We start from the raw sequence: 14366 nt of genomic DNA, 5'->3' as shown, positions 1-14366 counted from the left end.
ATCTTTCTTGAAACAAGAATCCAATCCGGCCAAGAGTAGAAATTGACACCTTTTGATCAACCGAGTATAAGCAATCTTCAACCTTAGCCAAGCCAATTTGAGAGGCAATCAAAGGTGTGTAAACACGAGTGATTGTAAGTTCATTTTACTAACACTAACGTTGTTTGTTGATTTTGGAGAGCATTTTTTATTGCTAGGTACCATGGACACCGAAAGTGAAACCCAACCAACTATGGGAGGGGTTAATTTGGAATACATAATGGAGGCGATTACTGATATGGGTTGGAGGATGGAGAACATGGAAAGATGAATGGCCACCCTGAAAGGTAGTGTGTCGAAGATGGATGATAGAATGAACAATGTGGAGGTTTGAATTAAATCTACTAATTCCACCCCACAAGCTACTTTTCTTGCTTTCACAAGTGGGCATGACCATACTATTTCTCCTACTATCACACCTGGAGCCTTCCATCAAGTGTTCTACCCAACACCAATCTGTTTCGGTTCCAATGTCCAAAATACCAACCGACCATTCAAATCCCAACTCAATCAAGAAGCACCACCAAACCAAAATCAACCTTACCAATCACCACTAAACAAAAATCCACCCCACCAAATGCCACAAACCCAACAAATTCTCGTAATAGAGGTGAGGGATGATGAGTACCAAGGGGAATATGAAGGTAAAGGTTAAGAAGCTTCATGTAATGAAGCACAAAGGAATAGACCAAGAGGTCAAATGGGGCATAAGAGGCGATGAGGTAGATTTGGTCTGGTACCACATGGGAGAGGACAATATTGGAACCAACCTCAAGGTGGAGAACCACGGGAAGCCTATGCCAATCAAGATATGGTCAAGAATTGAGAGAAAAACATGGTAACCAATATCAAGGAGAAGTTCAAAGAGGTTACTACAACAACAACTAAGTGGGTGAGTGCCGAGAAAATTATTATGGGGACCACACTGGAAATGGTGGCCAAGATGTGGGATTCAACTCTATCAAAATGAGTCTCTCACCTTTCAAAGGGGAATGCAATTCTGATGCTTATCTAGAATGGGAGTCGCTTTATGGAAAAATCTTCCAAGTTAATCATTTGACCGAGGTCCATAAGAGTTGTGTTTCCATTGCTCAATTTGAAGGGTTAACTATTATGTGGTGGGAATACATGAAAAGGTATCATCTAGTACTTCAATATGGACACCCTCCACCATGGACCAGATTGAAAGCCCTTATCAGAGTCAAGTATGTGTCGAAAAGGTATCGACAAAGAGTTACTTTCTAAGTTGTACAACTTGAGGCAAGGAAACAAAAGTGTTGCTACCTACTATAATGAGTTCTAGAATTTTATCTTGAAGCTAGAATACAATGAGAATGAAGAGCATGTCCTTATTCGCTTCAAGGTGGGGTGAACAAAGAGATCTCTTCCAAGATGACTATACGCAAGTTTGCTAGCTTGAATGAAATCTTTGAAGCAGCTAATGAGGTAGAGCAGGAACTCAAAGAGGACAAAGTACCTAAGCACAAGGGTATTCCATCTTCAAATTCTTGGAGCAAGAATAAGGAGGGAGCTCAAGCATCTTCAGGCTGGAACAAAAATAATGATTTCAAGAAGCCTTATGAGAAGAAACCCTTAGAAGGAAACACTCCAAAGTACCCACCAAGAGAGGGAGGTAATAAGGATCCAACCAAATTACCTAAGGGTATTCAATGTCACAAGTGTAGAAGATGGGGTCATATGATGCGTAAATGTCCCAATCGGTTGAATGATCTAGTTCAAGAAGGGGAATTATATCTTGGCGAAGGGGTAGATCAAGAAGAGGGTTCTGAAGAATAAACCCAATAAGAGGATGAATTTGAAGGTGATTAAGATAAGGAAAAAGGCCCATGTGAGGGAAAAGAAGTTGACATTCCTAATGGTATGATGAGGAAGGCCCCAATTGAAGAAACTTGGCCTCAAGATGGAGAGTTCACCGTACCAATGTATGTGGTGAGGCAAGTTATGATTAGAAAGGCCATGGATAATCCAAATAAAAGACATACTCTTTTCCACTCAAAGTGCCTTCTCAAAGATAATGAGTGTTCCTTGATCATTGATAGTTGGATTGTGCACGTTGCTAGCACTATTTCAGTGGAATATTTGAAACTTCCTACCACTAAGCATGATACAACTTAAAAGCTTCAATGGTTGAGTGAGTGTGGAGAATTGAGGTTTCATAGACAAGTGTTGATCAAACTCAAAATTGGGAAGTACCAAGATGATATTCTATGTGATATAGTACCAATGCAAGCTTGTCATGTGCTACTCGGAAGACCTTGGAAATATGATCATTCGACCAAACATGAGGGGAGAACCAACAAATATTAACTTGAGTTGGCTGATCATAAATATGTCCTTCATCCCATTTAGCCTTCTCAAGTCAATGAAGTGTATCAAAAGATGAGTGAGTTGAGGGAGAAAAGGAGGGGTGAGGAAGAACATATGAAGGATGAGGGAAATGAAGAGGAAGACAGAAGGAAGTTGAGGGGAAAGGCGTAAGTGTTTTTGGCTAAGTACAAAGAGATAAGGGAGGAAGTGGAGGCCAAAAAATATTTCATCCTCATCACACATAGGGATCATGTATTTCAAACTAACCAATCTCATTCTTCTCTTGCCTATTCTATTTCCCTTCTTTTGCCAGATTATGAAGTTTTCTTCCCAAAGGAACTCCCAAGTGGATTACCCCCTCTTCAGGGAATTGAGATCCAAAATGGTTTGTGTCGGGATCATAATTGCCAAACAAAGTGGCTTATCAAATTAATCTGGAGTACACCAAAGAGCTACAAAGGCAAGTTGAGTAACTCATCAATAAGCGCTATGTGAGAGAAAGTATGATTACATGCGTCATTCCGGTTCTATTGGTTCAAAAGAAAGATGGAACATGGTGCATGTCCGTTCATTGTCGGGCCATCAACAAGATCACCGTAAAGTATCATCATCCTATCCCTAGATTAGATGATATGCTTGATGAGCTCAATGGTTCTTGTGTGTTTTCAAAGATTAATTTTAGGAGTGATTATCATCAAATAAGGATGAACCCAGGTGATGAATGGAAAACCACATTGAAGACCATGTTAAGCCTATATAATTGGTTGGTAATGCCTTTCGGTCTTATTAATGCTCTCAGTACTTTTATGTGTCTCATGAATCACGTGATGAAGACCTTCATAGGGAATTTTGTGGTTTTCTATTTTGATGATATATTGATTTATAGTAAAACCATGCATGAGCATATAGATTATTTGAGATGTGTGTTTGATGAGCTTAGAAAGGAACAACTTTATCCTAATCTTGAAAAGTGTTCATTCTATGTTGATGAAGTTGTTTTCTTGGGATTTATTGTGAGTTGAAGGGGGGTTGAGGTTGATAATTCTAAGATAGATGCTATTAAGAATTGACCAATTTCGAAGTCTATAAGAGATTTTAGAAGCTTTCATGGGTTGGATAGTTTTTATAGGTGGTTTGTCAATGGATTTAGTACCATAGCCGCTCTCTTAACCAAGGTAATCCGAAAGGATAAGCCTTTTAAGTCGGGTGGAGGGGGGGGGGGTAGAGCAAGCCAAAGATTTTGAGGCGTTAAAATCAATGCTAAACTCCACTCCTTTATTGCAATTACCCGATTTTGGGAAAATATTTGAAGTTGAATGCGATGTTAGTTAAGTAGGCATTGGAACCTTCTTAATGCAAGACCTAAAGCCCATTTCTAATTTTAGTGAAAAGCTTAAAGGTGCAACTTTAAACTACTCCACTTATGATGTTGAATTGTATTCTATGACTAGAGCATTGCGTAATTGGCAACACTACTTCTGGCCTAAAGAATGTTTCATTCAGACCGATCATGAGTTCTTAAAGCATATTTAAGCCCAAAGAAAGTTGAACAAAAGGCACACGAAATATATTGAATTCCTTGAAACTTTCCATTATGTAATTCAATACAAAAATGGGAAGAAAAATGTGGTGGTCGATGCCTTGTCTAGGAAACATATGTTGATAACTACTTTGTCTTCTAAATTGCTTGGCTTTGCATGTTTGAAGTCAATGTATCCCAAGGACCCCATGTTTGCTCAAATCTTCCAAGATTGTGAGGAATGGTAAAGGGAAAGGTGGCTTAGGGATAGATCTTCTACTCCCTATTCTAAATTTGTGGTTTCTTGTTCAAAGGCAAGAGATTATGTGTGCCTATGAGCTATTGGAGAGAATTATTTATGAGGGAGGCACACAATGGGGGATTAATGGGTCATTTTGGTGTTGATAAAATAAGGGGAATTCTCGAGGAACAATTTTATTTGCCTAAGATGCACAAAGACGTTGCTTGAATTTGTGGCCAATGTATTGAATGTCGAAGTGCCAAGTCAGGCCTCCTTCCCCATGGGTTATACACTCCACTCCCCACCCCTCAATGACCTTGGCTTGATATTTCAATGCATTTTGTTTTAGGTTTGCCAAGGACAAAAAGTGGTAGAGATAGTATCTTTGTTGTTGTTGATCGATTTCCAAAGATGGCTCATTTCATTCCATGTCCTAAATGTAATGACGCTTCCAATGTGACATCTTTGTTTGTTGAAAATGTTGTTAAATTGCATGGAATTCCTCAAACCATCATGGGTTCTATGCTTCGTGCCGTGGTATATGGAAATTTGGCCTTATGGGAGGAAAAATTTCCTTTAGTTGAGTGTGCTTATAATCAATTTATTCATAGAACTATTAACATGACTCCATTTGAAGTGGTGTATGATTTTTATCCCCTAATCCCTTTAGATCTCATTCCTCTTTCTCATGATGTTGTCTTAAGCTTAGATGGGAGCAAAAGAGCGGAATTCATGAAGAAACTTCATGAGAAGGTGAGACTTCACCTAGAAAATAAGAACCAAGAGTTAGCCAAAAAGGTGAACAAGGGTCACAAGAGGATTGTGCTTGAACCGGGTGAGTGGGTGTGGGTGCATTTTCGCAAGGAGTGATTTCCCACTCATCGGAAGACAAAGTTGATGCCAAGAGGTGATGGTCCATTTCAACTACTTGAAAGACTGAATGACAATGCATACAAAATTGACCTTCCTTCGGAGTATCAAGTTCACAACTCCTTCAATGTTTGTGAACATTCTCCATTTTCAAATTTTGATGATGATGATCCGTTGAATTTGAGGAACAATTCTTTTCAAGAAAGAGAGAATAGTGCAATTCTGATTGCACCATGGTCGTTCACTCGAAGTCAAGCTCGAGACCTTTAAAGAATTTAAGGTTTTTTCATGAAGTTAGAGGTCCTTGAGCTTGTGTTGAAGGAAAAGAAAGGGTTCCATGATTTGAAGATCGCTTGGGGAAGTGGAGGGAAGATATTTCAAGAAAATGTCACTTTAGGAGAGCATGAGAAATTCGGTGACTCGCCCAATGTCTTCGGCAAGGACCCCAGCTCCCTAAAATTTCTATAATGCTTCAAATGAAGGGTTACCTCACTGAACCAATTGGCGACTCGCCGAGTCCCTTAGGCGAGCACGGCCCAGCTCGCCCTTTATCCTTTTTGGGCCACTTTGGGTTCTCTTATGTAATAATAGCCTAAAACTATAAATAGCTAGTTTGGGTTTTCTTTTTGGTAGACTATTTTGAAAATTGATATATTTTGAAACACATGAATTAGTGTTGAGAGCTTGGTACAAGCTTTGGTTGACTTTTTTTTAGAAACGTTGGTTGCGAGGTGAATTTAATTCCCTCGAGGTCTTCGTAAGAGTTAGGTACTTCTTGTAGGATTAATGGATTGAGGTCTTAAGGTTTAATATACTTTTTGGTTGCCTTCTGTTTCCTCCTTTGATGTATATCTATCTATCTTTATTTCTTGTCTTTAATTTCCGCATTTATATCAGTAATTCGTAACGAGAATTACATCTTTAATGATGCAATTTAGATTGTAACCAAGGCTATTCATTCGAAGTCAAGCTTGAGACCTTCAAAGAATGCAATGTTTGTTCATGAAGTCAGAGCTTCTTGAGCTTATGTTTATGGCAAAGAAAGGGTTCCATGCTTTAAAGATCGGTTGGGGAAGTGGAGGGAAGACAATTGAAGAACTTGTCACTTTAGGCAAGTAGGAGCCATTTGGCGACTCACCAAATGGCTTGGACGAGGACCCCAACTCAACAAAAGTTCTATAATTCTTTAAAGGAGGGGTCACCTCATCGAACCAATTGGCGACTCATTGAGTCCCTTAGGCGAGCATGACCCAACTCCCCTTTTTTCCTTTTTGGGCCACTTTTGGGCCTCTTATGTAATAATAGCTTAAAACTCTAAATAGCTTGTTTGGGTCTTCTTTTTGGTAGACTATTTTGAATATGGATGAATGATTAATTGTATCTCATTTGAGATACTTGAGACTCAAATCAACAAGCCAAGAGGCTCAATTGTTCAAGTAATGCATTTTTTTGTCAAACAAGTAATGTCATTAATGTTGTTTGTAAGGATATTTTTATTTTTTCAGATTTGTATATATATATAAATAATACCAAAAAGATTTCAACGAAGCAGTTTCGGTCGACACGCCATGACATAGGGTGGGTCTGCCACTGTCTCTTCCCATATAGCTTAGGCCCTTGCTCCCTTCACATCCTTCAATTACATGTGGAAGATCAAAGACGATGCAATTCACTTCAAAAAATGAATCAATAATGACTTTAGCCACAATTCCAATGCCACCTCCAACGTCCACCAATGATTTCAATCCTTCGAAAATCCCTTACAATTTTCAATCACCAAAAGCTAGCCATAATTTCATTAAATGGATGGTTAAATTTTGGGCCTTTTTCTTCATATTCAAATCGGGCCTTGTCATGAGCAATCAAAAATGGAGTATTAGCGTCATCACCATTCTTTATCTATTTGCTAAGTGCGATGGATCCATGACATTTGCACATAGGGGACTTGACTCAATTGTTCATCTTTAAGAAGGAGACGTGAGGCTAGAGTAAGTAAATAAACCTCTTGTTCTTTATCATTTTCCTTGGCTTGATTAAAAATCATGGTTTTAGCATTATTGTTGATGGGAAGGGTATCCACTAAATCAGAGAGAGTCATGGCTTGGCCATTAGAGTGGATGATATATGGAAATCCAAGTTGAATAGCACATTTGAGTGACGTGGAGTTGATGTAACTGAAAGTATGGTTCCATATGTGTGCCTGATCAACCATCATTTCTCTAGTCATGTTGTCATTAGGCTAAGCCATAGTTGTGAGATTTTTATAAAGAGATAATATTGGCTGATGTAATTAGGATACAAGATTATGTGTGTGTGTGCATATATATATATATATATATAACAAGAATCAGAGGACCATCCTCATTAAATTTAAGAAGATATTACTGGGTGTATATAATCTAATTTAGTTTTCTTCATTTCTATTTATGTCATAATTCTTGATTAGACACCAAGTTAAATATTTTTTTCAAAAGAATTACGGATTTAAATAAGTTATAAATATTTGTTATGTTACAAATTATCTCATTAATGGTAAAACATGATATTTAAAATTAATATTTTTAAATAACCTAATTGAATAATTTTCTTGCTTCAACGGACTATTAAAAAACTAGATATAAGGTGCATGTACTAGCATGGGCCGAACATATGTTATTTCTTGTTTAAATTAATGTTATACAAATGAAATTTGGAGTCATTTAAAGATTTAAACTTTTAAAAAGAGTTTTAAGTTATTAATTATTGTAACTTATTGTACTTTCACATAATATAAATTACTCTCTTTTTCTTAATTTATGCTGCACAAGCAGAATTTCCAGAGTCACCCAAAAAAATTTAAAATATTTTTTAAAGATATTTTATGATTTATAATATTCTTATGCATTATTCACATAATATATGTGTAACGACCTGTCCCCATCGTTATGGAAAAGCCAATGGGGAAGGAATTTTGGCTAGAAAACTTCTGAGTAGTAATTTGGAAATTTCTAGCCTAGGCCACACTTGGACAAAATCTGAGTCAGGTGAGGTCTAGGGCAATACGGTAATGGATGGGGATTTTAATTATGATTTTGATCACGTGAGTGGATAGACAAGACGTTAAGGAGCTTGTACGACTTTACAGAATCGAATTTGGACGAGTAGAACTCCCGAAACTGATCTCGGTGTGAAAGGGTATTTTAGAAAGTTAAGATTTGAAGGGGTGTTGCGAAATGGAGCTTGGAACTCGAATTCCAAGTTTCTGTTTCCGCACAAGCAGCCGTGGCGGGGTTAATTCCGCCAGGGCAGGGCCGCTGTGGCGGGATGGGGCCCACTGTGGTGGGATGGGGCCTACTGTGGCGGGATGGGATGCGCTGTGGTGGGCCAGCCACGACTTAAACTAAGGAAAAACCCCCAAAAATGTTATTTTCTACAAAACCTCTTTCTTAAGAGCTAAGGGACGACCCAGGGCAGTTTCTTATAAAATTCCCATGAATTCTCATGCCAAAGGTAAGTTAATTACTCCCCCAATCCGTATTTCGATTCTTAGAACTTAGAATCCTTGTTAACTAACAGTTGGGGGAGGGTTTTGGCCTGAAGCTAATGGTGGGAAAAGCCCTTGTTGAACATTAGGATTATGGATTGGCCTTGGGTTGATATTTTTGATACAATTCGTGTAATTTAGACCTTGTTTATTGATCCATGCATTAATTAGTTGTTTAGACCAAGAACAAGCCACAAGACTCCGAAAAGGGAAGGCTGAAATGTCTTAGGAGTATTCAGGCTTAGTTTCGAAGTAGGTCATGGTTAAACTTCATGTTGTGTTATATATGATTTTTAATTGCTCCATTGTATGTATGCATGTATGTGAATAGGGAAACATGAATTGAATCTAAAGAAATGATTAATTTCGAACAATTACATGCCATGAACTTGTTACTTGACTGTGTGACTATGTGCACTGTTCATTATGGGTGTTATTGTGACTGTGGTTGTACTGATTAGATCAAGTGTCACATTCTGACACATATATTAGATTGGGTGTCATGTACCAACACATATATTGGACCGGGTCACATTCTGACACATATATATATTGGATCAGGTGTCACGTTATCGACACACTAACAGTTTGGGTGTGGATTCCATGAGAGGACCACTTGTGATTGTTACATTCATGTCTACGTATCATTGATATGTGTGTTTACTGTGTTGTAATTACTTGCTTATATTTCGTTGACTGGAGTAGCCGCGTGTTCCTACCAGTACAATGTAGTTTTGTATACTCATACTGCACTTGCCCTTTCTTTGTTGAGTACAGGGCATCTTCAAGCGGCTACTGACAGACCTCAGCTAGGACATAATTTACCAAGACCGGATTCGAGGGTGAGCCAGTTCTTTTATGTTGCCATGGATCCATCATTATTTTTAGTCCATTCTTTTTGGACTCGGACTAAATGTTCAGAAATTTTAATTATGTTTAGTTTTTGAGGATGCACCCCATTTTTCATAGATTTGTTGGTTAGTACGATTTTGGTACAATGACTTTCAGGTCTAGGGATTGAATATCTGCGAGGTTCATGCTTAGTTGATTTTGTTAAACCTTCAGAGTTTATGGGAACACCATATTTAATTTGTCATTTGAACCTGCTTCTGTATCTTAAAATGGTTTAGTTTCTTTAAGTTGCTTACTCGAGTTGTAGTAGTGGTTCTCCCACCTGAGGGTTAGTGTAGGTGCCAATCACGGCGATCTGGGTCGTGAAAAAGGTTGTATCAGAGCCGTAGATTCGTTGATCTTATTGTGCCAAAACGAATCTAATAGAGTCTTGTAGAACGGTACGGAGATGTCTGTACTTTTCTTCGAGAGACTATTAGACTTTAGGAAATCTCTCTATCTTTTTCTCCTTTCGTGGTATGACTTGATTCCAATTGGTATCTGGTGATCCCAATTGGTATGTAACCTTATTTCCTCTTCTGTACGTAGATGGTTAACAAACTATACAACATCGTTAGGCCCGTATCTCTGAGTTAGTCGAGGAACCAGCAACAAGAGGCCGTAGTCGAGGCAGGGGTAGAGAAAGAGGAAGGGGGAAAGGCCCATGAAGGGTAGCACTTGCCGGGGTGGAGCCCCAGGGGCATAGCTCTGTGAATGAAATTAGGAGTTTCGTGGGGCTCACCAGCTACTATCGATGGTTTGTTTTTTCTTCTATCGCCACACATTTGACAAGGCTGACCCAAAATGAGATGCCTTTCGACTCGACTGACAAATGTGAAGAGAGATTTTAAAAGCTTAAGACTCTTCTGACCACAACACATATTCTGGTACTGTTGGTGTAAGGTAAAGATTTCATTGTTTATTGTGATGTTTCACATTCGGGCTTGGGAATTGTGTTGATGCAGGATAAAAATGTCATAGCTTATGCATCGCTGCAGCGGTAGTGTTTTCTCAATGCATGACTTGGAGTTGGCAGCGGTAGTGTTTTCTCTCAAGATCTGACGGTGTTACCTTTATGGTATCAAGTGTGAGGTGTTTACGGATCATCGTAGTATACAACATGTATTCACCCAGAAGGACCTAAATCTGAGATAGTGAATGTGGATGGAGTTACTCAAGGATGATGATGTTACCATCCAGTATCATCCAGGTAACACATTAAGCGGGAAGATAGTGAGTATGGGTAGTCTAGCTTGCTTGGGTGTGTCGAAATGACCTTTGGCCAATGAGATTCAGACCTTAGAGTCTAAGTTCATGAAGTTGGGAATCTCAGCGAAAAGTGGGGTGTTAGCCAGCATTGAGGTTAGGCCCACATTCATTGAGGAGATCAAGGCCAAATAGTTTGAGGATGAGAGTTTGAATGAGCTCAAAATAAGGACAGTGTCTGGCAAGGCATAGGATGTGGCTCTTGATGCGGGTGGTGTGCTCAGATTTAAGGGAATAATTTGTGTTCGTAGAGTGGATGACTTGATTGAGAAGATGTTGACAAAATCCCATGGTTCGCGGTATTCCATTCATCCGGGTGTGACCAAGATATACTGAGATTTAAAATGACTTTATTGGTGGCCTGGCATGAAGAAAGACATACCTGAGTTTGTGGCTAAGTGCCAAACTGTCAACATGTAAAGTATGAGCACCAAATGCCTGCATGTTTGTTTCCGCGGATTGCAATTCCTGAATGGAAGTGGGAAAGGATAACTATGGATTTCGTGGTTGATCTTCCCAAGACCTTGGGGATGTTTGACACCATTTAGGTGGTGGTTGACAGACAGAGTAAGTCACCCACTTCGTACCACTCAGAATAGACTACAATGATCAACAATTGGCAAAGTTTTATGTGAAAGAGATAGTGAGGTTGCATGGGGTGCCCCTTTTTATCATCTCGGACCATGGTACGCAGTTCACATCCATGTTTTGGGGGAAATTGAATGAGGAGTTGGACACTCAACTCACTTTTAGAACAACCTTCCATCCACAGACGGATGGGTAGTAAGAGAGAACTATTCAAGTGTTCGAGGACATTTTGAGGGCATGTGTGATTGACCTTGGAGGGCATTGGGATAAGTTCCTACGTTTGTGTGAGTTCTCTTATAATAATAGTTACCAGTCAAGTATTAACATGGCACCCCCGTTTGAGGCACTTTATGGGAGGGGTTGTAGATCACCCATAGGGTGGTTTGAGGCTGGAGGTGTGAAACCTTTGGGGGTTGATTTGGTGAAATATGCTCAGGATATGGGGAGAAGCATCCAAGCTAAGCTTCTAGCATCCCAGAGTCGACAGAAAAAGTATATAGACCGTAAGGTAAGGGAGATGGCATTCCAGGCTAGAGAGAAAGTTCTTCTAAAAGTTTCACCCATAAATGGGATGATGATAATCGGCAAGAAGAGCAAGTTTAGTCCTCGATACATCGGGCCATTTCAAATTCTTGACTCTGTAGGGCCAGTGGCTTATAGGTTGTCTTTCCCGCCTACCTTATCTGGAGTCCACCCAGTGTTCCATGTGTCCATGTTGAAGAAGTATCATGGGGACATAGATTACATCATAAAGTGGGACTCAGTTTTGTTAGACAAAGACCTTTAGTATGAGGAGGAACCGGTTGCAATTCTTGATCGCAATGTCCAAAAGTTGAGGACCAAGGAGATAAAGTCCATGAAAGTTCAATGGAAGCAGCGTCCAGTTAATAAAGCTACTTGGGAAATTGAGAAGGACATGCGAGACAATTATCCCCAGTTATTCGACGATTCAGGTACTACTCTACTCTTGCCTTAGCTAGTTCTCCTAGATTATCACCCGAGAATGAGTGATGGATAAATTGGTATCTATTGTAATGACTTGTTCACATTGTTATGGAAAAGCCAATGGGAAGGAACATTGGCCAGAAAATTTCTAAGTATAACTTGGAAATTTCTAGCCTAGGCCAGACTTGGATGAAATCTGAGTCATGTGAGGTCTAAGGTAAAACGGTAATGGATGGAGAATTTAATAATGAGTTTGATCATGTGAATGTATAGCCAAGATGTTAATGAGCCTGTACGGTTTTACGAAATCAAATTTGTGCGAGTAGAACTCCTGAAACTATCTCGGTGTGAAAGGGTAGTTTTAGGACGTCAAGGATTGAAGGGGTATTTCAAAATTGGGAACTTGGAATTCAAATTCTGAGTTTTTGTCTCTGTGCAAACTACTGGGTGGGGTTAATTCCGATAGGGCGGGGCCACTGTGGAGGGATGGGACCCACTGTGGCGCTCCAGTCGCGACTTAAACCGAGGAAAAATCCCAAAAATGTTATTTTCTGCAAAACCTCGTTCTTAAGAGCTAAGGGACGACCTAGGGAAGTTTCTAATCAAATTCCCATGAATTATCGCGCCAGAGGTAAGTTAATTACTCCCCTAATCTGTATTTCAATTCTTAGAACTTAGAATCCTTGTTAATTGTCGTTAGGGTAGGGTTTTGGCCTGAAGTTAATTATGGGAAAAGCCCTAGTTGAATATTACGATCATTGGTTGGCCTTGGGTTGATATTGTGGTTATAATCTGGGTAATTTAGACCTTGTTTATTGATCCTTGCATTAATTAATTGTTTAGACCAAGAACAAGCCACAAGACTCCGGAAATGGAAGGCTCAAGTGTCTTAGGAGTATTCAGGCTTGGTTTGAGGTAGGTGATGGTTTGACTTCCTGTTGTGTTATATATACTTGTTAATTACTCCATTATATCCATGCATGTATGTGAATAGGGAAACATGAACCGAATCTAAGGAAATCATTTAGTACGAACAAATACATGCCATGAACTTGTTACTTGACTGTGTGACTATGTGCAATGTTCATTATGGGTGTGATTGGGACTGTGATTGTGCCGACTGGATCACGTGTCACGTTCCGATACATATATTGGACCGAGTGTCACGTTCCAATACATATATTGGATGGGGTGTCACGTTCCGACACACTAACTATTTAGGTGTGGGTTCCATGAGGGGACCATTTGTGATATAACATTCTGAAACAACCCCAAAAATGCCCGAAAATGTGCTTCGGAAACACCTATAATTGTAATTTCCATATATCTCAAAATCCGTGCATAATTTCAGAAATTCGACTTCATATTCTTATTCAGGGGGTCAAATTGAGTGGGAAATGGGTCTAACCCGAATTTTAGAGCAAACGTATCAAAATTTGAAAATCACAAAAAATGCGATTTTCAGGGTCAACTTTAAAGAGGCATATCTCTTAGCACACAAGGAACTGGAAGGGCCACTACCTATTAAATTAAAGCCCTTCGAGTTATCTTTCCAATGCAATTAGTTTCACCTCATTCCGAATTAGGATGAAGAAGTTATGATCATTTTCGTAAAACCTGTTCGGGCAGAATTGCAATTTCCAGTAAGCTACGTTACTGTAGCGGCTGGGACGTTTTTCTTTTATAAAAAAGAGGATTGTCCCATACTTAGTTATATTTCTTTCTAGCTTCAAAACATTCAAAACCACTCTCTAAACCCTCTCCAAAATTCCACCAAGATCTTCAACCAAATTCAAACATCTCAAGTTCTAATTCCGGATTCAAGACTCAATCTCAAGCTTCAATTCTCCATTCCAATCTTTATCAAGGATTCTCCAAAGTTGAGGTGTGTGGGTTTATTGTGGAAACCTTCCTTTCCACAAGTCCAACCATTTATCCTCTATTTTACTTCAAGTTTATGGGTCCTTATGATCATTTATGAACTCTTGAATTATGGAATTACTACTACACATTCTATTATGGTCTATTTTTGCATATTATCATGAAATGGAATTATTATGTGATGTTTATGGTTTTCATGCTTCCATGATCAAATTATGAAGGTTGATATATATATGTATGTTGTTGGTGGGCTGATTTATATGTATTTCGGAATT

General features: G+C 39.1%; 1 pseudogene; it reads right to left on the bottom strand.

Moving 5' to 3' along the window:
* Window positions 1–5962: 5962 nt before the first annotated feature.
* On the bottom strand, window positions 5963–7245 carry LOC125869891 (trans-resveratrol di-O-methyltransferase-like; annotated as a pseudogene).
* Window positions 7246–14366: the final 7121 nt, after the last annotated feature.

This window comes from Solanum stenotomum, chromosome 7, assembly GCF_019186545.1.
Source record: "Solanum stenotomum isolate F172 chromosome 7, ASM1918654v1, whole genome shotgun sequence".
In the NCBI taxonomy this organism is placed as follows: domain Eukaryota; kingdom Viridiplantae; phylum Streptophyta; class Magnoliopsida; order Solanales; family Solanaceae; genus Solanum; species Solanum stenotomum.
Note: the sequence above shows the minus strand (reverse complement) of the source record. Positions and strands in the feature narration are given on the sequence as shown.